The sequence below is a fragment of the Gnatocerus cornutus genome, chromosome 7 (assembly GCF_029298725.1).
Source record: "Gnatocerus cornutus isolate USDA-ARS CGAHR chromosome 7, icGnaCorn1.1, whole genome shotgun sequence".
NCBI classification, from domain to species: Eukaryota; Metazoa; Arthropoda; class Insecta; order Coleoptera; family Tenebrionidae; genus Gnatocerus; species Gnatocerus cornutus.
In genome coordinates this window covers 1857887-1884589 of record NC_142239.1, presented here as the reverse complement: position 1 = coordinate 1884589, position 26703 = coordinate 1857887, and the positions used below count along the sequence as shown (strand labels likewise).

The 26703-nt window shown below is 31.9% G+C and overlaps 1 long non-coding RNA gene and 1 pseudogene across 2 annotated transcripts; both read left to right on the top strand.

The window, feature by feature from the left end:
• Positions 1 to 1165: 1165 nt before the first annotated feature.
• Positions 1166 to 7853, top strand: LOC148170638 (uncharacterized; annotated as a pseudogene). Its single transcript, XR_015770404.1, has 13 exons — positions 1166 to 1252; positions 4083 to 4425; positions 4474 to 4594; positions 4643 to 4967; positions 5018 to 5153; positions 5204 to 5377; positions 6003 to 6167; positions 6221 to 6472; positions 6520 to 6744; positions 6811 to 6944; positions 6999 to 7302; positions 7352 to 7563; positions 7609 to 7853. The product of XR_015770404.1 is annotated as an uncharacterized LOC148170638 (transcript).
• Positions 7854 to 25657: 17804 nt separating this feature from the next.
• LOC148170637 (uncharacterized) lies at positions 25658 to 26256 on the top strand. Its single transcript, XR_015770329.1, has 3 exons — positions 25658 to 25709; positions 26019 to 26145; positions 26203 to 26256. It is a non-coding gene; the product is annotated as an uncharacterized LOC148170637 (long non-coding RNA).
• The last annotated feature ends 447 nt before the right edge of the window (positions 26257 to 26703 follow it).

Genomic DNA, 26703 nt, shown 5'->3' with positions numbered 1-26703 from the left:
CTTTGTCTAATTTTGCCAATAATGCAATGTCGCCTGCGATTGCAATGAATTGGAGTTCTTTACTGATAATAGTCCTATCGCTTCTCAAACCAGTGTTTGTGATTACCGCTTCCAAAACTAAATTAAAAGTCGTAGTTGACAATGGATCGTCTTGCCTGGACCCCCCCTAGTTGTTTGACAAATTTCCGTACTTATTCCACTCCACAATACATAAAAGAAATAGTAAAAGGTCTTAAGAACAATAAAAGCTTAGGTCCAAAGAAAATTAGCGCGGAAATGTTGAGGGCAGAGAAAGGAAAACTACAAAAACAGCTCTTTGTGCTGATAGACCAAGTCTGAGAAAAAGACAAGATGCCATCGTACATACAAGAACGAGGCACACCTTTGAAACACCCGTATAACTGGTTGCCTACTGGACCACAAATAAATTAAACCAACATTTTTTGATAGAAAAAAATAGATTCCATTCAAGGAAGCATTGAAAAACAATAGCTAAAAGCACATCTGATGGGCGCACAATTATCAGCTGACAATAAATACATAACTCATCAATCACAATAATCTCAGGGTAGTTGTTATTATTATTCTCTCGCCCTTCGTGTATTATAAGAATATTCCCCTCTTGCATGTTATGAAGGCAGAACACCGCCGGGCTGTTTTCCATTTCTAATCTCTTACTCAACTATTCAACTTCCGCGCAAATATCCACATTAATAACATCACCAATAAACTCGGGAACGTCTTTACTCTTCGGTTTCGTTTCATAAGTCTTCAGCCACTTATTGTGTTTGTCTCCTACAACCATCCGGGTTTTTATGCAGCGGGATCTAAAAATTCATCACCCCACGTTTACCAAGCCCAACAATTGGAAGCAACTCTCCTTACCTGTTTAATAAAACTGCAACAAAAATGGTAGTTGGTCAAATCAACAATAAATTAAGAAACTTAAATTTCTCTCACTAAGTAGTTACCAAATAACGACTGAAAGTGAAATTTACATACATGAGAATTTTCGCTAGAAGATCTTTAACCATCTATTGAATTAAATTACTGTCGATTCATTCATAAAGCACCGCTAGGGAAGTCGTCATTATGCTCCAACAACACTGTAAAGTTATTTTCTCTATTCCACAAAACGAGTTAGTTTGAATTTGGCATTGAGAAGACATTTAACTTAAAATGCTTCAAAACTCGTGTTTTACATATTTTCTTTTTATTGCATCTCCTCTTATTAATGTGTATGCAGTTGCAAGTAAGTTCCTTAAATTTCTGTTTTGATTGTGGTTTAGTATGTATTATGATTACTTAAATTATTTAAAAAGTTGTGTAGTAATAACTCGTATATGCTTTGACTCTTGACCTTTACTCATGTAAGATGAAAACACGTTTCACTGTGTCTAGGTCATGAATATTTCTATTCATATTTTTGCTATATAATAATCAAAATATTTTAATTTATTACATATTTTGAAGTTTAGGTCTACAGAGAAAATTTTGTAAAATTATAACATTCTTTATTGCATTCGCAGTATAACGAGAACGCAAGATATTTTAGTTTCCTTTTACTATCTCTCTATAGCAGGGTTTTATATTATTAAATATGACAAATTTTGAAACTATTTCACATTTTCAAGTTTTAGAAATTTTATGTCAGAACTGAATTATTATTATTATTATTTTTAATAATATATTTTTACTTTAAATTTTAATAGTTTTAGCGCTAGAGCAGTATAATTTGTGGGACCCACAAACTTCACATTCAATGAATTACATAAATGATTTTCGGCTAATGGCCTCTATCTTAATATTAATAAAACCCAAAGACAAATATTCAGTCTAAAAAAAAAACGTATACTAACTACAGTCTCATTAAATTCTTGGGAAACGCATCTACATAATCTTTAGACCAAATTATCTAAACATTTATTTCTTCTGAGACAAATGAGATATTTAGTTTAAACGGATGTACAAAGAACACTATACTTTGGCTTCATCCACAGGTGTTTAAATTATGGTAATCTTTTGTGGAGTCACTCACCACACATGAAAAAACCATTTTCATTACAAAAAAAATGCATTCGATTTATTGCAAATTTAAATCAAAGAGAAGACTATTGAGGACATTTTATCAAACTGAAAGTAATGACTGTTCCATGTTTGTTTATTTATGCTGCTCATATTTTTGTAAAAAGTAATTAATCTGTCTATGAGCATCTCTCACATCATCATGATACACGACATACGCATATTCTAGTAATCAAATACCACAGACTGCAAAGATCAAGAGAAGCCACCGATTATTACAATAAAAAAAAACTACAAAAAATTGTCTGAAATATTCAAATCCAATCCCAAGTTTAAAAATATGTTAAGAATGCTTTTTACGATGAGAATAAATTCTATATTGTATTAAAGTCTCTAAATTATTAATTTTCTGTTCTCATTTTAATGATTGTCTTTTGTGTACTATAAATTATGTATTAAACCCAATTTTGTATATGACGTGTGAAACCAAGTGTAACAACTTGTATTGACACAATTTCAATAAACTAAACTAAACTAATTTGGATGCATTATCAATCATAAACAAAATGTTAAGTGTAAATAATTGAGACATTATAGAGCAACTGTGGCAATTTTGAACAATTGTCATTTTTTTAAATCTTTAAAATCTTTAAAAATTTTTTAAATTAAAAGAATTTAAAAATGATAGATTGTTCAGCGAATTTTTGAATAAAGTGAATTTTTGCTTCGTGTTGGAGGTCTTCAATTTTTAAGAAAAGTTGCTCTGAATATATTCCTTACAAAATTTCAACTTAAAATTCTCATTTCTTTTAAATATTAAAATCTTTAAATCCGAGTGTTAATTATTGATATGTAATTAGATATTACTTTTTTTTCGCTGAACAAATGATTTTGTTTATATTTTAGTTCGTATAAATTTAACTATGAATTTTGATAGTTTTAAAATTTTGTAAGAGATCATGGAGAAAATTGTACTAAAGAATACATGGCTTATTTTGGATCGCCAATTCTTATTATATACAGGGTGTCCCAGAACTTATGACGGAGAGAACAAGGGAGGGTGCCGACAGCAACACAGATGATAAATTTCAAAACAAAAATTGCTTTAGTTTAATAGTATTCGAGAAAGAATAAAAATTTCATAAGCAATCTCGGAAGCTTATTTTAGAGATGGAGTAAAATTTCCTAGGCAACGAGAGTGAAATGTTCACCTGACCAATGGACGATAGTATGTGTCTATAGTTACCGATTTTCAAATTCTGTTCAGCTTCCGGATTGGCTACCGTTTTCTTGTCTTAACTTGATTATTTTTTGAGCTAGAAAATATTTGTTTCGAAATTTTGGTTCAGAATTGTTGCCTTCATAAGCCTTTTTTCTCTGGGTCACGAGTTCTGGGACACATTGTATATGTATTTTTATTAAAAAGATATAAATTTGAAATTTTTTCATTAAAATCCTCATTTGGTATAAATAAATTTAAAATTCGATTCTAAGCAACTTCTTTTAGAATAATACCTAACTGTTAGAAATATTGCTAACGGGAAGTAAATTACGAGAAAATAGCTTTATTAAAAAAATCCTAATATATTTAATTTGTCATGATCTTAGTATCGTTATGGATTTTGCAATTCAAAGTTACAAGTTACATATAAATATCCCTAAAGAATTTTACGATTTTACCAAAATTCAACTTAATTGCCAAAAAATAACGACCTTGTATTCCCGCTGAAATTAAACTTTTACTATTCACTGATCAAAATTATCATTTAGGCAATACATTTTAAAAAGTTACAACCCAACTACACTACAAAAAATAATGAAATACTGCATAGAAACAACATGTTCAATGGTATTTAAATGGATCGGCACGGTTTGTTGATCCTCCAGAGTGGAAGGTTGCATACTTTACAAGAGGTGGTGCCCGCATTCCATAGCTTGCAAAGTGTCAAGAGTTCGTTAAATTGCACATTTTTTTGTCCTTTAGATTCTCTATCATTGTTTCAAGAATCTTCGGATTATTTAGAATTCTGGATATTACTATTTTTATTTTTTTTAAGATGAGGAATTTGAATATCAATACACATCTCTTATTACTGGTTCCGAAAAACCTTTTGGATACATTGAGTCAAGTATGCGATGATGAAAACTCTTCAGAATGCCGACGATTTCGTTGCTCTGCTTTTACAAAACTTCTCAACACAAAAATGGAGTGGACATTGAAGACATGCCAGAACGGAAACTGCTCCAAAAGTATCACTAATGAAACCGACATACAATATGACGGACTGCGTACTTCTTTAAATATCACATTACGCTATGAAGATTATTTTTACCTTAATTGTCGTGCTAAGAACTACTTTACTCAAACTGTTTTCAAATATGAAGTAGTTCCAATCAATCGTATAAAATTTTCGTTTTAATTTTATAAATTTATCAAGACTATTTTAGATCACAATCAGATATTCATAAAATTGGTAAGTCAGGAGTTCCGCTACGTAATTTTTAAAGAAGAGCTTGTTATTACCTGGAAAATTAATTTGGCAGGACGACCATATCCTGATTTACAGTTGTAAGTAAAAAATTGTTAATTTTTCTTGGAAAGTTCATCTTTTTTTAGAATCGCAAATAACGAAACCTTAAATTATTGTGATGCTTCTTCGAAGTATACTTGTGCCGTGGATCATCACAACATTTCTGTAACTATTAAAAATGCTTCGATTGCGAATTTAGCGACTTCATTTTTTCTGATTGCAAAAAATATGTATGAAAATGAAAGCTTTCCATTAATTTTCGAACACAAAAATTTGCAACGAACTCAAATGCAAATAAAAGAACTACGAGAAGAGTACACCATAGTCGAATGTCTCTCGTTTTCCCTACTTCCGTGCAACATTTCTTGGTATTTAATGTCTTGTCGCAACGAAGATTGTACAAACAAAAGGGTAATTTTATAGAATTAAATGACCAATTTGGTTCTAACAGTTCTTTAAAGTTAAGTGGGAATCTATCGGAAAAAACAACTTTACAATGTTCATCAACTCTTAAAATTGATCCAACAATGTCAGGTGAATTACGATGCTATGTCAAAACTTCGGATGATTCAGCAGAAGTTTACCAAAAAGTTGACAGTAAGATTTTTGAAGAATAAACATCCAAGTTTATTGATTGTTTTTTTTAGATGCAAGTGGCTTGAATGTTACTGGAACCTTTTCGATTATAAGTAAAGAAGAAGGAGTTATTAGAATTAAAGCAGATTGGTCAAAAGACGTGAATCTGACTTGTAAAGCATCAGCTTATAAGTATACAAATGAGATTAGATGGGCTTGGAAAACATCAAAAAATGATATAAATGGTAATCATTTACTAATTATCTTTGCTAAGGCATGAGAAGTTAAATTATTTGAACTTGTTTGCTTCCACCGTAGGTATTTTCATTTTTCTCAAATTATTCGCATCCTAGAATTATATCTGTTCGCTAAACACACAAAAGATCCGTCAAAAATCCAAACACAATTTAAACACAATTAAGATTAAATTAAAACATTTTTTTCTGTTTTGTTCTTTCCTTCTCCGAACTATTTAATTAGAAAAATTAAAAATTATTCTTGGAAAACTATTTTATATTATTTATGTGGTGTTCCATAAAAATGTTATCTCTGTTTTAAGAGGTCTTGAATTTGGTGCCTTTAACATGAGCAATCGATCCATAATCGTGTTTCGACATGAATCAATTACAATCGATCTTGAATTTTTGGTTCGTAAAATTTCTACAATTCATAACCGATACAACTGATCGCGTCTACTTGCATGTCCGTGCGTCGGTATTTATTTAATCGACATTAAACGCCAAATCAGACAATCCATTTGTGATCGATTTATTAGTTAAACCTATTTTCTCAAAGACCCGGAGCTTTAACTTGCCTATATTTTTAATAGTAGTAGTTCATTTTAGCTTAACATTTATAACAATTTTGCAGATACCAATCTTATAGGCGAAATAGAAAATACAATATTTTCCAACCAAAGAAATCTAACCCTAAAAAGTTTAGGAAATTACAACATTGATCAACCGTTTTTCTGCAAAAGAAGGTTAAGACAAAATAATACGCAAGAAGTAATAAAAGTGGTATTTGATTTCGGAGGTAACGTTTGTTGCAATTATAATTAAACTAATTCTTATTAAATAGTTTTACAGAAGTAAACAAATGGACCTATTATGCAGTGGCAGTATTAGGTTTTCTGGTCCTAATGATATCAATCTTCATTATAATCATGAAAAATCTTCTAAAGGTTCAAAAGGAATTGGATCAATTAAAACTTATTGGTTTAGCAAATTTTGAAAATGGTGCTTTAGAGCATTTAAATCCCAACCTCACAATTGAAGACCAAGCGGATTTGTTGCCTTATGACAAAACATACGAATTTCCAATCGAACAACTGAAGCTAGGTTTAATATTTTACTTTTTTTTTCTATTTAATCTAACGTGATTTTAGTTGAACAAATAGGATCTGGGGCGTTTGGGATTGTTATGAAAGGGGAAGCAAAAGGTGTAGTTCAAAACGAAGAAAACACCACAGTCGCGGTAAAAATGGTAAATCGTAATAATGGTGACACTTATATCAAGGCTCTTGTTTCGGAGCTCAAAATTATGATACATTTGGGGAAGCATGTTAATGTTGTAAACCTGTTGGGAGCATGCACAAAAAATATAGCTAAAAGTAATTTTTTTTTTAATTTTATGGAACTGACAATGTTTTATAAGTGTGGATAAATGCAATTTTCAGGAGAATTGCTCGTTATAGTGGAATACTGCCATTTTGGAAACTTAAAGGATCACCTGACAATATTTTATCAATCAAATTAACAAAGGTACAGGTCAAATTGATTTTACAATAGGAAGTGATAAATTAGGATTACCGTACGTACCAACATTTTACCGAAAAAACATTTTCTAAACCGAGCTCTTGAAAAGTGTTTCAGAATTTTCGTACGTCACTCCATCATTCACTACTTTAATGCCCGCTTGTGGATCAATAAGACAGACCACCTCAAAAGATCCCCACCAAAACATGGGTAAACCGGTTTGCACCAGAGACTTATTGCTATGGTCGTTTCAGATCGCCAGAGGAATGAAGTACTTGTCATCCCGTAAAATTGTTCATGGAGATCTTGCTGCTAGAAACATTCTTTTGACAGATGGAAATATAGTCAAAATTTGTGATTTTGGACTGTCAAAAAATTTGTACCGAAACGACTTTTACAAGAAAAAAGGAGATGTGAGAAAATACAGTGTTAATGCATCTGACCTGATTCTCTCTGCTTCAGGAGATGCTTCCCGTGAAATGGATGGCAATTGAAATCCTTTCTTCCAAGATATTTTCAATAGAATCCGATGTGTGGTCCTTTGGTGTGGTTTTATGGGAAATTTTCTCTTTAGCTCGGACGCCTTATCCTGGAATGGAATACAATGAGGTTTTTTGTGAAAATCTTGAAAATGGATATAGAATGAAAATGCCAGAATATGCTAACGAGGAAATGTAATATAACTTTTTTTTTGAAAGCTACTTATAACTGCGTTTAAGATATAAAATTATGTTGGATTGTTGGGAAGGTGAACCAACAAAACGGCCATCTTTTTCTCAGTTGGTTGCAAATATTAGTTTGATTCTAGATCCTGAAATTACTGAAGTAGGTGGCGTTTATACAGGTGCCCCAGAACTCATGACCCAGAGATCAAGGAAAGATGCCGACATCAATGCAGACTGCGAATTCAAAAACCAAATTTGTCTAAATTCAATAGTATTCAAATAAGAACCAAAAACTGAAAGCTAACCCCAAAAGTTTTGCATTGGTAAAATTGTCCTAAAATAAAAGGCCATTTCAATTTCCTAAGCAACAGGACCGAAATTTCAGCCTAGCAAATAAACTATTTTGCGTATCCAAGCAATTATAACAAAACCGCTTGCAATATCTCTGGTCATCGTCGGTTCAGCGATAATGATTGGCTACTGTATTTTCGAGTTAAGTTGATTATCTTTTGCCTTAAACATTTTTCGTTTTAAAATTTTGGTTTTATATTCTGTCTGCATGTGCCCTGCTTTCTCTGGGTCACGAGATCTGTGACATTCTGTATAGTGATCATTATTGTTTTTAATCGAGTCATGAAAATCAATCCTTTATCTTTCGACAATAAATTCATAATAGCGATCTAACAACAAACTTAAAAACTTTGTTCAATAGCTTTTTTATTAAAAATAAAAACATTTTTATAACTAAAATTTATTTTCGGAGAAAGTGTTTGGCAATTTTCTGTTCGAATTTCGTTCGATTACACAGTTTTTTTCTAAAACTTTAAAACCTATGGCAATGTAGAGTCCCGTAAAAAAAATGAATCACCTGGCATGACAAGGTCAAAAAGAATCCCGGAAGTCACAGAATGGAACAAACATCTTCAACATTGTTTCATATTTTACTTGACAACGATTTGACAATTGTCTGAGCAAGTCAATCAAAGACATACAAAGTAATTTGTAAAGCTGACTTGTTTACAAACAATAATGATCTAACAATATATTTTTAATTGTCTACTGATATATTTTTTCTTCAGCATTATATTGACATGAATACTGGTTACTTAAAGATGAATGCTCAACGATTCAGTGACCAAAATTTAGACTATCTTTCCATGATTAGTGCTCCTGAATATAAGAATTATTCTTCACCAGGTCATTACGCTAACGTTATGAAGTCAGAGAATGAATAAGAATATCGTTTATAACATTTCTGTAATAAATATTTGAAACTCCACTGTATCTGCTGCTTCATACCTTCTTATTTGGATCAAAGAAGAGAGTGAACGCAATGCTATTTTACAAAAACAAATAGAGAAATAAAAGTAATATAAGAATTAAGTAAGAAACTACTACTAGGAGAGCCCCTTCAGCAAACAACAATTTTTAAGGATTTTACCCTCTTTTCATAAATAAGTAAAGCAAATATTTTAAGGATTTGAAAAAATATGAATTTTAAGGATTCTGCTTTGACTTTAACAAATAAGTGCATACAGTACAAATAAGTGCAAAAATTGTAACCACAATATCAGATACCGCTGTAGATAATAATCCTGCAAAAAGAAAATCGAAATTCGAATGAGACAAAACGCCCCGGGATTACCCGCTATTCGACGCTCATGGAACAAAATTTAAACGCTGTTTCCCAAAGACTGCAAAAACCGTTCAAACCAAAAACGTTTACGTTCGCTCTTATCTACGCTTCTTTAACTTTCACTTAATTACTGGTTTTAAAAACAACATTATCATAAGTGTCTGTTGCAAAAAATTAATTTGATTGAAATAAATTTTATATTGATTGGTGGTAAGATGACTTTTCTCGACTCGCTTTATGGATCAAACTAAAATTTTAATTAGAAACGAAATAATAAAGTTACCTAAAGTTATTTCCAATAATGGAGCAAACGCCCTCCATGGGACAATCCACAACGTTATTACGCGTATAAATTCAGTTTTACAGGAAAACAACACTTTTTATAACTCTAGGTTTGTCATAACACTTTTGGACGAACCATTAGCAAAGAATAAAAAAAATCTAACAAAATAATCCGCATTTAAACACTTTGTCACTGTAAAACCCACATTTCTGTACCACGATTATTGCTAAACTGAAGGGAACTCGGATAAAAACATTTTTTGACACTTATTTATTAGCGTGTTTCTTTCCAACACTCAACCCATTCCGTGACACTGACATTGGATCCTCGACCTACCGCACTAATCAGTGTCACGCAGGCCATTCTGCAGAAAACTTTAATAATTTTTTTTTCTCGGAAACGGTGAGCAAAATTTGACCATTATGTCAAACTGTGTTGTCTGATATTGGGGTTAAAATCTTTGCACTTTATTCGGGTTCACCCTGTATAAAATTTGATTTTGATGTTAAAAAAGCCCTCGATTCATAAGACTGATGTGCTGGAATTTCAAGGCAGTTTGTGTTCTATGGGTTTGTCAGAACATTAAGTTTTTAAACATAAAAACATCAACTTTTTGAATTATTAAAATAAGTCATTTAAATATCATATTATATTATATAGGTGTCTCAAAATTAGCAAATTCCGAATACAGAGCGCGATAGGGAAGGCCCAGTAGTGCCTGTAAATACTTGTAAAAAAAACACATTCACACTTCCTAAAGAATATGTAAGCACTTTAATTTTGTTCAATGTGACAACATTCCAAAACTCACGCCCTTAGCTATCTTTATAATTTCTGTTTGTATTGGTTAGATACGTTAGAAACTACATAACTGAGTTTGCTATGTTTTAATGTTAATTTTGCTATAGTTTCTAAAAAAATATTCCTATTTTATGGTCTTCAGAATCAATTGTTGTAATAGTTGCTTGTAAACACAAAACCGCAAGACATAAATGTAGGTAAAAATTCAATAAATAGATGGGAGCTATGAAATTAACCAAAGCGATCCTGTAATAAACAAACCCTCATGCAAGGTTAAAACTTTTACTATGTTGCCTGGCCTCCGAAACCGAAAAACTATTTTTAAAGCTTATCACCCTACTTCCATAAAATCGGAATATCTTTTTAGAAACTATACTTTCATTGTAGAGGCGAGAATCTGACCTTTTATGTCATCCTAGTTCTTGTGCATCCAGCTCAAAAAATTCTATTCGTCTAATCGACGAGAAACTCCAAAAGTTGGATAACGCAGTCAATTGGGATATCGCTCGCTGTATAGGCGAGCAGTTACAAGTCTGTTACTTCATGCCCCCAATACCAAATACATGACTGCGTATTCATTCTTCGAATAAAAATTCATTACAGTAGAACCTCGACTACTCGAATTACCGATTTAAAAAACGAAAACACTGGTCGCACGCCGAGCCGAAAAAAATGTTTGTCAAAAAGTTTCCCGAATTGCGTTCAGTTTAGTAGTTCTATCAACACTTTTACCTTCAAATGCGTTATCAGCGTTTGGGTTAGTTCTATAGATTGACCGCAACAGGTCCCAAACATCCATGTCGAATGTTTTTTCTATGATTAGTACGACATTCATTCGGTTTTCTGCATTTTGTTGGAATAATTTCGGTATTACATCTACGCAATTCAATTAAATATTAGCAGTACATATTTAATATACATATTTTCACAAATCAATTCAATGCAAAATTTGATACCATATTACCAATTTAGGTGTAATCTCCAATGAGCCTCACCTTTTCAAGTGATCACAAGCTGTAATATACAGTTTGGGGAATTGGCACCCGATGCATGGAATAAAATTTAATAGAAAGTGGGGGACACCGAGCGAGAAAGAGATTCTTGCATTCTTTCATTCTCACACACATCAAGAAACATGAATTTTTGGTGAGTCATTGGGTGGGATTTTGTTTCTGCAACGATACGAGGTACGATATGATGACCTTCAAATCGCCCAATTAAATCAAAACACGGATTTTTTTCAAAATTTTTTTGAATTCTATCAATTTATGATAACAATAAATGATTACAACATCAAATGTTGCCCGTTTCTGAACACAAGTGGTATTTTATAATTAATTTGATTCTACCCTCACATCGTAGAGGTACGATATGAAACTGAATTTTTCGCGTGTGCTAATAGGCGGCCGATTAAAATTCGCACCTCACATCGTACCTCTACGATGTCAGGTACGATGTGAGGTTAGAATACATAAATATTATACCACTTTTGCTGAGAAATAAGTATCATTAGATGCTGTCAGGATATTACCTTATCATAAATTCTTACATTAATACAAATACAAGAAAATTTTGAAAAAGAAATGCATTTTGAGTGATTTGGTGTTTTGAAGGTCATCGTATCGTACCTCGTATCGTTGCAGAAACAAAATCCCACCCCAAGACCGTTAATGGACAAATAGATGAGCGCAACAAAGAAAACAATAATTGCTATTGGAGCGAGGAAGATAAAAATAATTTACCCCATCAGTGCGAATGCATGCGTCGTGGCATTGTTTTATGATTTTTGGTAAGACGAGGTGTTAACATGATTGCTCTTTTAGTAATTCTTCGCTGTTAGAGAGATTTGGTCGTTCAAATGCAAAATGCAACAATTTTACTTTTTATGAGTAATGATAGGCATTGTCTTTCTCAATGAATTTGAGTTACAAGTTTCGAGAACTTTGTCGCTAAGATGCGTTGAGGGGAATAATACCACCCACTGACACTACTCCTCTCCCACTTCTTATTAAAATTGTTCCCATTCATCGGGTGTCAATTCCCCAAACTGTAGACGTTACCAATGTTTTTGATCAGAAAACTAACCGCTCGAAAGTCGAAGTGCTTGATGCACCACCATTTGGCTACTTGTTAATGTCCTACCTTTTAACACCGTTTTAATCCACAGCAGATCCTCCAAAGGTTTATGATATATTCTTGTATTGAGCCGTTGTTGTGAGGTTCCAATAAATAATTTTGAAAAAGATGCTATACAAGATGATCGAAGTGTTAACCACGACGTTGAGGCTGATAATGATATTGCAAAGTTTTTAATTATATCTATTTTAATTATATATTTTCTAGGAGTATTATTTTGTTGGTAACTATTAGATTATTTATTCTCTTGCCCACTCAATTCTCAATTCAATTTCAAACGTCGCTAGTTCTACAGTTCATAAACTGAACGTAGGTTTTTTTTCTGGAAATACCATCTATTCTCTAATCAATTGCTAAAATCAAAGTGTACAATTCGGATTTTCGACTTTCGCATGACTTCAAGAAAACACTGGATAACAAACTTAAAAATTTTCGAATTCTGTATTGAAATAAAGACAGTGGCATTAGAATGAAGTAAGTTCTTTTGTGCTAACTCAAAAAAAATCCAGTTCTTGCTTGCATAAAATTGGCATATGAAACTGTTCAGAGTTGTTGGTTTTTACTAGACTTAGCAACTCCGGCTTCTAAATATTTTGGTTTCAAATGGACACCAACGCCTTGAATAAAAATTTCTACATTTTAAAATTATTCCAAAGATAAAACAAGAAGCAACCTCCTTTGTATGCACATTAATGTAAGATTTTGCAACAATCCATCAAAAAGGAAAAAAAAAGTCCAGTGAGTTTCTATACACAATGTTCTTCATGTTTCATCTAAAAAATGAAAAACTAACCTTAGAAATAAATATAATACATTCCTGCATTTAGCCATCGATAATTTGTAATTTTACTTGTTTTTTGTAGTGAGTAAACAAACTGTTGAGGTAATGTAGTACCAAAAACCCAATAATAAACATCTTCTCGACTGGGTTCAGGCTGACGAGAAGTTTTTTTTTTCTACTCATAATAGCGTAAGTAAGCATTTTAGCACAGACTACTTACCTTGTAAGATGTCATTAAGCACAGCCGTGCGTATAAGGACTGTGGAGAAGAAATTGCACAGGTAAAACGCACGGACCGTTTAGTGGAATTTGGCAACATAACAATAACAAGTTGGCCATCTCTGCGCTCTGCTGTTTTGATGAATTAATTAGACTACAATAAAATTCTATTGTCTTTCCGATATTCCGAAACTCTAGTGGTAATTAGGTGTTAAACATGGACATTTCCTGTTATACAGTCTAATTGTTGGATTCCAGGCGGATACGGGTAAGAGCGAAAAGTTTTGTGGCACACCATAACCTCACTAATTTCTTGTTTTGTAGGATTTGTGTTTGTGGATTACACATCATTGAATGAGGGGTTTGCGAACACAGTTTTCAGTGTAGTGTAGGAGTAATGCTAAAGTATTCCTTATTATGAAATAAAGCAAAGGTAATAAAAATTTAGTCAGTAGCTGGAGAACATTTGTGCTAAATAACAGAATAAACACTGTTGTAGTTTTTCAATTTTTTTCATTTGTAATATTCGTGATTTTATTTATTTACAAAATAAATTAAGTTGATTTTGATTTAACATCAAATCACAGCACTTCATGTATTTAATTAGGTGAGTTGGTTATTTAGCAATAACAATAATCCCCTACTAATTTTTAAAAATTGTTCCAACGTAACCATTTACTATTGTACTAAATAAATTTTCTTGTTACTGTGTGTACATATTCAGCTAACTCCAAATATCAGTGCGGTGACAAAATGCAGTCGTATTCGTAGAAAAAGTATAGTACGCAACGCGAAGGTAAGGCCAATTACGCACTTGTGAAGTTATTGCTTCACTGCGGGTAATTTTCTACTTACCATATACTATTGTTGCAATACCGATAATAGCTGCGTAGGTAAGGAAAACCATAACGTCAGTACTGTGAACTAGGATGACGTCATTGACTTGTACATTGACTTGGACAAAAGTGAGATAAGTAATACATGTTCTATAGTACGAACTGTCTAGAAAATATTTGATTATAATGTTCAAAAGGCTTCCTTATGGTTTTGTTCCGTCCAGACTATGGGGTGGACTTACTCATTTACTTCGTAGTTTCTTAGAAAACATCAATTCGAACCATTTTGCATGTTTTTAAAAAAATTTGGATCGGGGGAAAACAAGTGAAATTATCTTCATCTCGAATAATATGTGGCAACAGCGCTTCAATTGAAATAGATATTTACGAAACAAGTAACGTTATTAGGGTTTTTACATTACGAGGAATTATGTTTGAAAAACGAGTGCGATAGCACGAGTTTTTTAAAGTTTCCGAGTAATGTAAAACCTCATAATGTTACGTGTCTCGTAACACATTTTATTTTATCCTCAAAACTCCAATAACGACAAAAAATTATATAAAAATTGTAAATACTTCAGTCGGCTTTGGCTAAACTAGTATCCATGACACTCATTGTTTGTGTATTCGAAACAAAAATTTTCAAAATGAGTGTCAGTAACAGCAGTAAATTGAGCATTAAGGAAAAATCTGATGCAGCCCGCTTAAAATTGATACCCAACAAGTTTGCAGACAGATATAAAAAAGAACTGGATATATTTAAACAGTGGCAACAAACCAACGGAGCAACAGGAACACCGAAGATGTAATGTTGCCCTATGTCTCGGAACTGGTAAGTTTTTCTGTACTAATTATTCAGATGATGCTTAATTAAAGGTTTTTTTAGTCAGGGAAGTTCGAACCGTCTTCTGTGTGGACAACAGTCTCCATGTTGAAAAAAATGTTGCCCACCCATGAAAATGTGGACGTTTCGTCCTTTGAACTAGTGAAATCGTTTATGAAAACGAATGGTTTAGGATACTCACCAAAGCAATCCCGTATATTCACACGAGAAGAGATCAATACATTTTTAAAAGATGCCTCTGAAGACTATTTGGCTGTAAAAGTAGCTGTAATTTTTGGAATTCTTGGAGGCTGCAGGCGAGAGGAGCTTTACAACGTTAGTGTTGGTGATGTTGTTGACTCAGGATCATCAGTGATTGTCTCAATTCCAAAAACAAAAACCGGTCGACGACGAATGTTTAGTATTGTTGATGATGAAGGCGGAATGGACTATTTTGGAACAATTCGAAAATACAGAGACAGAAGACCAAGAAACATATCTCACGATCACTTCTTTGTTAGTTGCAGAAAAGATAAATGTTCGGTTTAAAGAATAGGGATCAACACATTTGGAGACATGGGGAAAAAAGTTGCAACCTTTTTGAAACTACCAAACCCTTCTCTTTATACTGGTCATGCGTTCCGCCGATCTTCCTCTTCCTCTTCCTGATCTATCCTTACTTAAAAGGAACGGTGGTGGGAAGAGCACTAGTGTAGCTGAGAGATATATCGAGGATTCTTTGAATACAAAAAATAAAATTGCACGGATGATCCAAGGGACGAACACTACCGAAATTTCTTTGAAAAACACGGGTTGTTTCAGGTCCGTCAAGTTTGAGCATCATACATCGCAAAAAAAAATTCAAACATATGCCATAATTTTGTGCTAATTCTGTGCCAATTTGTGCTGCAATTTTTAAATTCTGTGCTCTTTTCGTTTTCGAGTTATTTCAAAAAACGTAAAAAATAGCAGGCAACCCAAAATACAGATTTTAACGAATTTTCTTTGAAGAAGCGTCAAGTTTGAGTGAAGAACAAAAACTGTTGAACGAAATAGACAACTGGAAAGGAAAATGCGACAACAGGATCACGGAAACACCTAAAAGAACAAAAATCAAAAAGATTAGAAAAAGTTTTTATTTAAATCCTCAATCGGAGTGGTCAACAATTGAAATCAAAGATCAAACAATGGACACTCCTATAAAAATATCATTGTTAAGAAACGGTGGATTAGCAAAATCAAAAACAAAAAAAGTCAACTTTAGTGTCTTTAGCGAATACTTGCGCTGCTGATAGCATTTTACAAATACTGGCTGGCTGTCTGTGTGACAGCAAAAACTTAAATTTAAATTTTGCTTCTAACAATCTTTTTGTACTTGCTAATTTATTAGCTCGAAATGACAACATGACTAAAATTTATAATACCCGTGCCGAAATTCTCTACAGAATTTTCCCTAACGAAAAGAACATACTTGGAATCAGTTTTATTAATTGCGAAACTACTATTTTTTCTGCTATTACGAGATGTAACTTTTCTAGTATGGAAGAACCATATACGTGTTCTTGCGGTACTGATAACAATTCGAAATTTCCGACAATCCCGACCAACGTAAATACGTTAAATGAACAAGGCATTTCAGCATTAAATGACTCTATTTTAATCTATTTAAATCAAATTAAAAAGTTTTGTAAAAATTGTGGAAAAAAATCTACAATAAATAGAATTTTTAATGATATTGTTTTCATTGAAACTACAAAATATGTAAACAATCGTGAATTTCCACAACGAATAACACTAGCTGAAATACTAAAAATTTTGAATTTACACTCCGTTTCTAGGTATTTAAGGGGCGTTGTCGAATATCAAGGCGCAGGTGTACCGAATTCGTTGGGACACTTCATTTCTCATTGTCGAAGATTTGACAATTCTTGGGAAACCTACAATGATCTAAAAGAAAAAGTTGATAAAATTTCACAATTGTCTACCATGGATGTGTATGTTGTGGTTTACTCAAAATAATTTTGTTTAAATCAAATAAAGGTTCGAGATACTGTGTCCACAAAATAATGGCTGTCGTAAAAATCTTTTTTTTCTAATTAGAAATTCATTTCTTCATAGCAACCGTGATCGTGAATCGTTTATAGACATATTTTATAATGTTTGTGTTTTTATGAATGCATATTAATATTTTTGTATTTCTCAACAATAAAATCTGTAAAGTACAAGTTATTTTTTATTAAAAGGTTTTCCGACTTTATATCTAGAACAGGTATTTACCAACTACTTCAATTATTTGAAATATCAGAGGAGTATGCATTGTCTCCAACTTGACGCAACTGAAATATCTCAAAAACGAAAAGAGCACAAAATTCAGAAATTGCACCCTCAATCAGCACAGAAGTAGCATAAAATTATGGTATATTACTTAAGCTCTATCGTGATGCATGATGCTCAAACTTGACGCTTTTTCAAAGAAAATTCGTTAAAATCTGTATTTTGGGTTGCCTACAATTTTTTGTACATTTTTAAAAATATCTCAAAAACGGAAAGAGCACAGAATTTAGAAATGGCACCATCAATCAGCACAGAATTAGCACAAAATTATGGCATATCACTTAAGCTCTTTTGCGATGTATGATGCTCAAACTTGACGATTGTTCAAATTTGTTTATTAGAATATCTCAAAAACGAAAAGAACACAGAATTTAGAAATTGCACTATCAATCGGCACAGAATTAGCACAAAATTATGGTACATTACTTAAGCTCTTTTGCGATATATGATGCTCAAACTTGACGATTGTTCAAATTTGTTTATTAGAATATCTCAAAAACGAAAAGAGCACAGAATTTAGAAATTGCACTATCAATCGGCATAGAATTAGCACAAAATTATGGTATATTACTTAAGCTCTTTTGCAATGTATGATGCTCAAACTTGACGATTGTTCAAATTTGTTTATTAGAATATCTCAAAAACAAAAAGAACACAGAATTTAGAAATTGCACTATCAATCGGCACAGAATTAGCACAAAATTATGGTACATTACTTAAGCTCTTTTGCGATGTATGATGCTCAAACTTGACGATTGTTCAAATTTGTTTATTAGAATATCTCAAAAACGAAAAGAGCACGGAATTTAGAAATTGCACTATCAATCGGCACAGAATTAGTACAAAATTATGGCATATCACTTAAGCTCTTTTGCGATGTATGATGCTCAAACTTGACAAGTTCAAACTTGTTTATTAGAATAACTCAAAAACGAAAAGAGCACAGAATTTAGAAATTGCACCACCAATCAGCACAGAATTAGCACAAAATTATGGTATATTACTTAAGCTCTATCGTGATGCATGATGCTCAAACTTGACGCTTCTTCAAAGAAAATTCGTTAAAATCTGTATTTTGGGTTGCCTACAATTTTTTATACATTTTTAAAAATATCTCAAAAACGGAAAGAGCACAGAATTTAGAAATGGCACCATCAATCAGCACAGAATTAGCACAAAATTATGGTATATCACTTAAGCTCTTTTGCGATGTATGATGCTCAAACTTGACGATTGTTCAAATTTGTTTATTAGAATATCTCAAAAACGAAAAGAGCACAGAATTTAGAAATTGCACTATCAATCGGCACAGAATTAGCACGAAATTATGGTATATTACTTAAGCTCTTTCGTGATGCATGATGCTCAAACTTGACGGTTCTTCAAAGAAAATTCGTTAAAATCTGTATTTTGGGTTGACTGCTATTTTTTACGTTTTTTGAAATAACTCGAAAACGAAAAGAGCACAGAATTTAAAAATTGCAGCACAAATTGGCACAGAATTAGCACAAAATTATAAAACTAGTTTGATTCATTTTGATGACATATGATGGTAGGCGTTAAGTTTGAGCATCATTTTTGTTTCTTGAATAACTCGAAAACGAAAAGAGCACAGAATTTAAAAATTGCAGCACAAATTGGCACAGAATTAGCACAAAATTATGGCATATGTTTGAATTTTTTTTGCGATGTATGATGCTCAAACTTGACGGACCTGGTTGTTTCAACGAATGTTCCAGTTCTATGACTTCAGGAATCAAATTGGATGGGTCTGAACATCGGCGATTTTTGGGCCAAACAAAATTATTATTACTATTATTAGTAGAATTACATTGTGGCATTAGCTACGTTTCACGCGCTCGAAATCATAGTTTAAATTGAAGAAATGTTTTAATAAATTGGTTGAATATTATAAAAACACCAAAATTAATGACTTTTGTAAATACTTGTAAGTTTAAATTAAGAGAAAAGTGATAAAATCTTTTTAAAAAACATGTTTTTAACTAGAGACTTAAAATTTTACATGATGTGTTTATTTTAATTGCGTAGCAAAAATGGCCATAAACACCGCAAAATATTTAAGACATTCTTATGGATTATAAAATTCTCTACAAAAAAGTCCGCGATGGACCTACTCCAAAATGCATGGTTTAGGAATAAGAGAAGTTAAAAATATGACATTGTTGCAGAGCCTCTTTTGGATTTCGCGCTGGCTTATCTGCTCAACTAAGAGTGAAAATTCACACTTTTTAACAGGAATGGTCAAAAACATTTTGCCCATAAATTGAATAGCTACATCAATTAAAAGAATATTCTAACTAATTTCTGTTTTAAGAGTTTTTTGATCGTTTTTTTAAATTATACAATAGAGATTTGAAGATGTTTAGATATAACACCTAATTATTATTATCATAATAACTGAATTTAGTTTTATAATCTTTATTTTAATGTGGCTTGAGGACAATAATCAGTGCCGAAATTACGCCATTTTAAAATTGCTAAAATATGATTCATTGCTTCTAATGCAAGCGCGCGCACAACAAACTATTTTTGCAATTATAACATTGCAGAGTCCAGGGTTAAACCATCATTGGGTTACGAGAAGCATTAAACTGAATCCTACTCTGAACACAAAATGAGTTTTAATTTATGATTGTGGTCTCCTACAATTTTATGTGAAGACAAAGATACTGAACTCAATATACACATATCTATGTTAAAGTCATGTCCTGGCCAGAAAAGATCGCACAGTCCATTGCTATGTAGGTGAAAAAAAAACAACAAAATTTTTTAAAATGTTTTTAAAAACATTTTATTACTTCATACAAGGCACAATTTTTGTATTTTTCTCAATTTGTGTTAAATTATTAAAATACATGGGGTTGCTTATTTTCTCACTAAAATGTTCAACAAGTACAAATAATGAAAAAATTATGGTAACAGATGGGAGAATATAGAAATAGATTTATTCTTTTAAAAGATTGTTAAATAATTAAACCTATTTGATGATCTGATTATTCGGAAGATAAGTGCTAAAAGTCTCAAGTGTCTCAGTGGTTACGTCTGTCATTTTAAAAACCTTAAGCTTGGAATAGATTGGAGATAAACTTGCGACACTTCTCGCGGGAGTTTTTGCTTATGTGTTTACACTGTTTGCAATAAATACTACAAGTTTCTCTCGCGAGAATCTGGTGAGTTCTGGCTTTTGCAACTTCTCACTGGCCTCTTACATATTTAAAAGAGTTGCGAGCACTTGAGTAAGATCAAAAATGCTGGTATACACTGGAGAAAAAATCGCTCGCGCGAGAACTTCCGCGAGTTCCAGAGAGTCAACTTGCAGAGATTTCTCGTAAGTCTATTTTCGCCTTTAGAGAAGCGAATTTGAATTATAGTGGGATCCAATCATGAAAAGGCGCTTAAAGTCTCTCGTTTTGCTGATGATCAATATTAACATTTGTAATATCAGGTAAGAAAAACAACTTTGCTATTTTTTTCATGTTAACAAATAAATAAAATGCAATTATATTTTCACAATAAATTGTTTGCTAATACATAAATATTATTTCTAATTCTAATCTGGGTGATTTTAGAACAGAGAATTCACAGGTAAAACAGCCTACCTTTAGTAACAAATATAATATATAGGGTGATTTTTAAAAAACGGCAGGCGTTGTAGAATTTTTATTTATGAACCGATTTCAAAAAATAAAATAGTATATTAAAACACCGAGTTTCATAAGGCAATTTATTAGGCACGAATCACCAATGGATGGGTGCCTAAATGGCCTTATGAACGAGGTTTTTATATTATTTTTCCTAATTTGTTCTTGTAACAGAGCTGTTTTTCGGTATTTTCTAATTCGTTTTCAGTGCTAGAATATCCATTTCGATACGGAATGTCAGAATAGCTTTGTTTAAATAGCTACTGGAATGTTTAAAGTACAAATTAGGAAAAAAAAGATTAAACGGTTTTTAATTTACTATAAACTGATGAATTTAGAATATTTCTAAATGTCTTAGAATCTTTTGGGCGATATTCAACTTTCTTATTTTAAATTGGCACCCATATTTTTTTTACATAATTTGGAAGATATTAATTTTCTTGATTCAGAAATGTGTAATATGTTCTACTTTTACAAAAAATATTTTTAAAAAATTATCAAAATTGAAAAAAAAATAGGCAATAAAAGTTAATAAAATCTAAATGCATGGTGTCAATTGTGCAATTAAAAAAACGGGATGGCGTTTCAACAGAATTTTAATTAAATTAGGTAGATGTTTTTTCTGATTTGTAATTATTATTGTCTTTTTTTATTAATAATTTCAAAAAAGATTGCCAATCCTTTCTGTTATTTGCTGCTTTTTGACATTACAATAATAGTATTGTGTTATTTGACACCAAGCACCTAGATTTTATTAACTTTTATTGCCTAAATTTTTTCATTTTTCATTTTTGATATATTTTTTTAAATATTTTTTGTAAAAGTAGAACATACTACACATTTTTGAATCAAGAATATTAATATCTTCAAAATTATGCAAAAAGAAATATGGGTGCCAATTTAAAATAAGAAAGTTGAATATCGCCCACAAGATACTAAGACATTTAAAAAAAATCTAAAATCATCAGTTTATAGTAAATTAAAAACCATTTATTTTGTTCTTTAAATTTTTGAAATCGGTTCATAAATAAAAATTCTACAACGCCTGCCGTTTTTTAAAAATCACCTGTATAACATACTTGAATATTTTTATAGGATTTGGCAGACTTTATTGTTTTTATAAAAATATTTCAGAATTTTTCTTTAGTCGTAAATAGTAGAAATAAAAAACTGCTTGCTCTGAAAACCTTCGAAACTTCATTTGCCATGTGTCACTGAAATGCATATTATTTTAAGCACAAAATTATAAAAAAGCACTTTTGTGTTTGCTGAACGTATTTTATCTATCAATGAATAAAACGTTGTTACAATTTACAGCATTACCTTGCATGCCGTTGTTATTGTCTATACAGGGTGTCCCAGAACTCGCGCCCCAGAGAGCAATGGAGGGTGCCGACAGCAATACAGATGGTAAATTTCAAAACAAAAATTGACTAAGTTTAATAGTATTCAAGAACTGATAAAAAGTTAACAACCAATTCCAAAAGCTTATTCGAGAAGTGGAGTAAAAGGCCATCCCAATTTCCTAGGCAACGAGAGTCTAATGTTTAACTGACCAATGGATAATAGTGTGTGTCCATAGTTACCAATTTTCAAATTCTGTTCAGCTTCGGGATTGGCCACAGTTTTTTTGTCTTATCTCGGTTATTTTTTGAGTTAAAAAATTATGGTTTCAAAATTTTGGTTCAGAATTGTTGCCTCCATAAGCCCTTTCTCTCTGGGGCGCGAGTTCTGGGACACCCTGTATGTATAATTATTCTATTGCAATTAACAAATAATGTTTGTTGATATAGTCGTATGCGTCGGTTAAATTATGGTGTGAAAAGTTATTACAAATCTTATTTCAAAGCAGGATTCATTTATTTATATGAAATCTTTGAAGAGTTCGTCGTTATTAGTTGCGTACGATAGCGCGCGTTCATGGCATATTGGATTAGTCGCACGATACGCGATGTAGGTGATTAACGCTTGGCCCACGGCACGACAAAAAGTGCTCAAAAAAAGCTAATTGTGCTTAATTTTTAGAAAAGCATTTTGGAGACCATTTTGTAAACGATTTATCTTCACAAAGGTGTGCTTATATTTTAGTTTTAGAGTTTGCTTATAGGTGATCTCGAGTTATACCCAAAATCTCAATTTACAAAAAAAATTAATCCGTTTTAAAATCAACAAAAATATTGAAGAGGACCATTTTCTATGTTGAATATGAAGCGTCAGGGAGTATTATTTATATAATTTAAGGACCGGAAATACTAGATCTCGAGTTATAAATTTTGCGCATTTATACCAGCATATTTAAGGTAAAGAAAAAATTCTGATATCGATTTATAGATGTTATTGGTACTTTACTAAGCAAAGGTACATCATTACACAAAATTGACGTAAGAAATAATTATTATCCAAACCTAAACGAAAGTTCAGAACCAATCTTTCCCGTGCAGCCGTAACTAGAAGAAAAATTAAAAATCGACTCCGGATAATGTCTAGAATTCCAAAATTTATAAATAAATGAGCTATGGCAATTTGAAAATTCTTGATTCTTGCGCTATAATTTGCCAAACTAAAGTGTTTGTAAGTCAAGAACTATAAATGCTTGAACATTGTTAAGATTTTGACAAAAATTTAGAATTTGGAAAATTGGAATCATTATTATTATTGGTAATGCATTTCTGCATTTTTTTCGCCTTCTTAAAAACTGCAACATGCAGTTCAAATTTTTTTAGTAAAAGTTATCATTCGTATTTGTTTAACTTCCAGTCACCTATTAACTGTAACCATACTTTGTTTCCATTTTCAACAATTTATCGATAAACTCTACAATATATTGTGCCTAATATTATACGTATAGAGAAGTAACAAATTATGATTACAGACATTAATTTTAAAAATTCAAAATTCGTGCCAAAATGTTTACTGTTCGAAAGGTGTTTCTACAATATGTGCCTACAAAAACACTATTTTCCATCTTTTCACATTACAAGTGTTATCAAAAACCTCAATGTATTATTAGCACGCTTAACAAACGTCCTTAAAGCTGTGACACTGACAGTGTCAATGTCTTGAAGCCCGACATTCCGATTTTCAAAGCATACCGGCCATCAATCGACATTTTCGAGTTCGTCCTTGGGCCCACGGAGTAATCGTCGCGGCACGGCGCCACCAAATAAAATTAAAAAAAAAATAAAACGCTACATTATTTAAAATCCACATATGCCACAATTTTTGATAAAGGTTCCTCTTTCTAATTATGTATAAATATACAATTTTTGGCGTATACAATTTTTGGCGTTTTTTTAGATTTGTTCAAATTTTAAAGCCGAAATTTATTTTTGCTCAAAAAGCAAAATTGCGTTCAAAATTGAGGAAACTAAAAGATGGGACCATTTTGTACGACTAAATGGTTATAGTAAACGGTATTACTTGAGCATTTTAAGGTTTGGAAATAGTAGATCTCGAGTTACAGTTTAGAATTTTATTCTGTCAAAAACGACAAATCGGCTTGAAAATCGAGAAAATTAAAAGAGGGGACCATTTTGTATGAGTAAAACAAAGTAATGTGTGGTTTCGTTAATTTTTTTTAAAGTGCGGAAATAGTAGATCTCGAGTTATAAATCTTGGGTATTGCGGATGCCGTGGACAAATCACAAGGTAATGTTGAAAATGTGATTTTTTTTTTCAATATTCATGTAAGACAACATAAACAGTAATTATATAGCCTTTGGAAGTAAAAAAAAAATAACCCAAATTTACCTGGAAGTTCAGACCTAGCCTTTGAACACTTAGAAAACTGCACTATTAACGTTACAGTTGGTGAGAAGCTGAAAATAGAAAAGAATGGTGAATAATTATTAATACTTATTTCTTATTTATGCTAGGTAATAGGTCCTCGTTGTGTGATGTTACTTTTTTGATTTCCTTTTGTTTTAATTGTACCTGTAACAAATAAAAAAGCAGTGTTGTAAAGATTTTTTTTACGTTACTAGTGTTGTTAAATGAGCCTTAACGCAATCCGTTGCTAACGTGTTATTGTTACTATTACAATTGAGGATAAAATAAAATCACTAACAAAACCAAAACATAAACAATAACAATAACAAGTTTATCGTTAGGAAAACCAAAATCGCACCCTATGTTTTGAATTTATCGATCATTGCAAACATTCAAAAATTGTGAGCGCAATGTTACTGCGCATCAATCGCTCTTGCCATCTTAAACAGACGGGATGTAGAATTTCTTTAGTTACAAATGTTCGTTATTGCTAACACAACATTGACATGTTTTTCTCTTTTGCTGTCTTTGAGAATTTTTTTTGGAATGGAGCAAATTTCTCCCATGAACATTCGCAGTTAGAGTCGGTTGCAGCTCGAAAGAGACTATCACGTGGTCTTTCGTTTATTAATTTAGTCATTTTCCACATTTGTGTCTTATCTCGTCACTATTACCAACATATAGCCTGTTTTCTTATCTATTTTATAAATAATTTCATCCTTCAGATAAGAAAGATAACTGACGAATATTAAGTGTATTTCAACTGAGCCATGGTTCTATTTTTTTGTTGCTAATCTTACTATAATTTTAAGTTTCTTGACGTATTTAGTTTAGTGATTGATGTAGTTTATTTCGTAAATATCACTGATCTATATGGTAAGTATTTATGCAAATTTTTTTGCTTTTCAACAACAGAAATAATATTTTGTTTATAACATAGAAAAAAACGATCGTTTTTCAATGAGAGTAAAAACTTTTTACGAGCTGGAAATACACTTTTCTTAATGAGTTTTCCAAGCAAAAATAATACGAAGAAAGCTTTAATGTAAGAAAATAATTTGCTTTAATAAACAGACAATTAAATAAGAAAAGTGGGACATCGCTTCATTATTTTTGATCAACCAAATCCAATGTTTTCTATTACGCTCACGGAAAACTCTTTTTTATGCAAACATTTTTTTCTAGAAATGCGAACATTTATTCTAGGATGACAATATGTTTCTTTTTTTGGTATTAATACAAACACTAAATGTTTTTTGCCAACAAATACTGGAAACTGACAAATTGTATCATTCTGGCAGGCTCTTCACAGGTTGTTTACAACATATTTACTTTAACTTTAAATACTGTAAATACGTGCATTTTTTAGAACAAAGCAACGACTGGAACGATTGGATTCTTAAAAATGCGACAGAAACTTTACAGGGAGCTGTGACAGACGAGCGCATTTCAGGTACAATATTTAAAGTATTTTTAATTAATAGCTGAGGTAACTCTGTATGTATGTACTAGTATTGTGTAAGTAATCTGCCAACGTCTAACAATAAATAGAGAGTTAATAGAGGAAACTATCACAAAAGGAAATTAACTGTTAGATATACAGGGTGTTTGGGGTTATCGCTGCCAAACTTTAACCGAGTGTCTATCCTCATATACTGATCAAACATTGTAAATAACTTGGGGGTCTAATATTTATAGTTTAGCCGTAAATGGACCTGCGCCCACTGATTGAGAGCCATTGACGCTTACCTTACAACAACAAGAACAGGCTTCGTCCGTCGCTAAAACGAGTCACGAAAAGTCTATAAGTCAGCCATTTCGGCAACAGAAAACTCTATAATCCATAATAAAAATCAATAACATTCCCAAT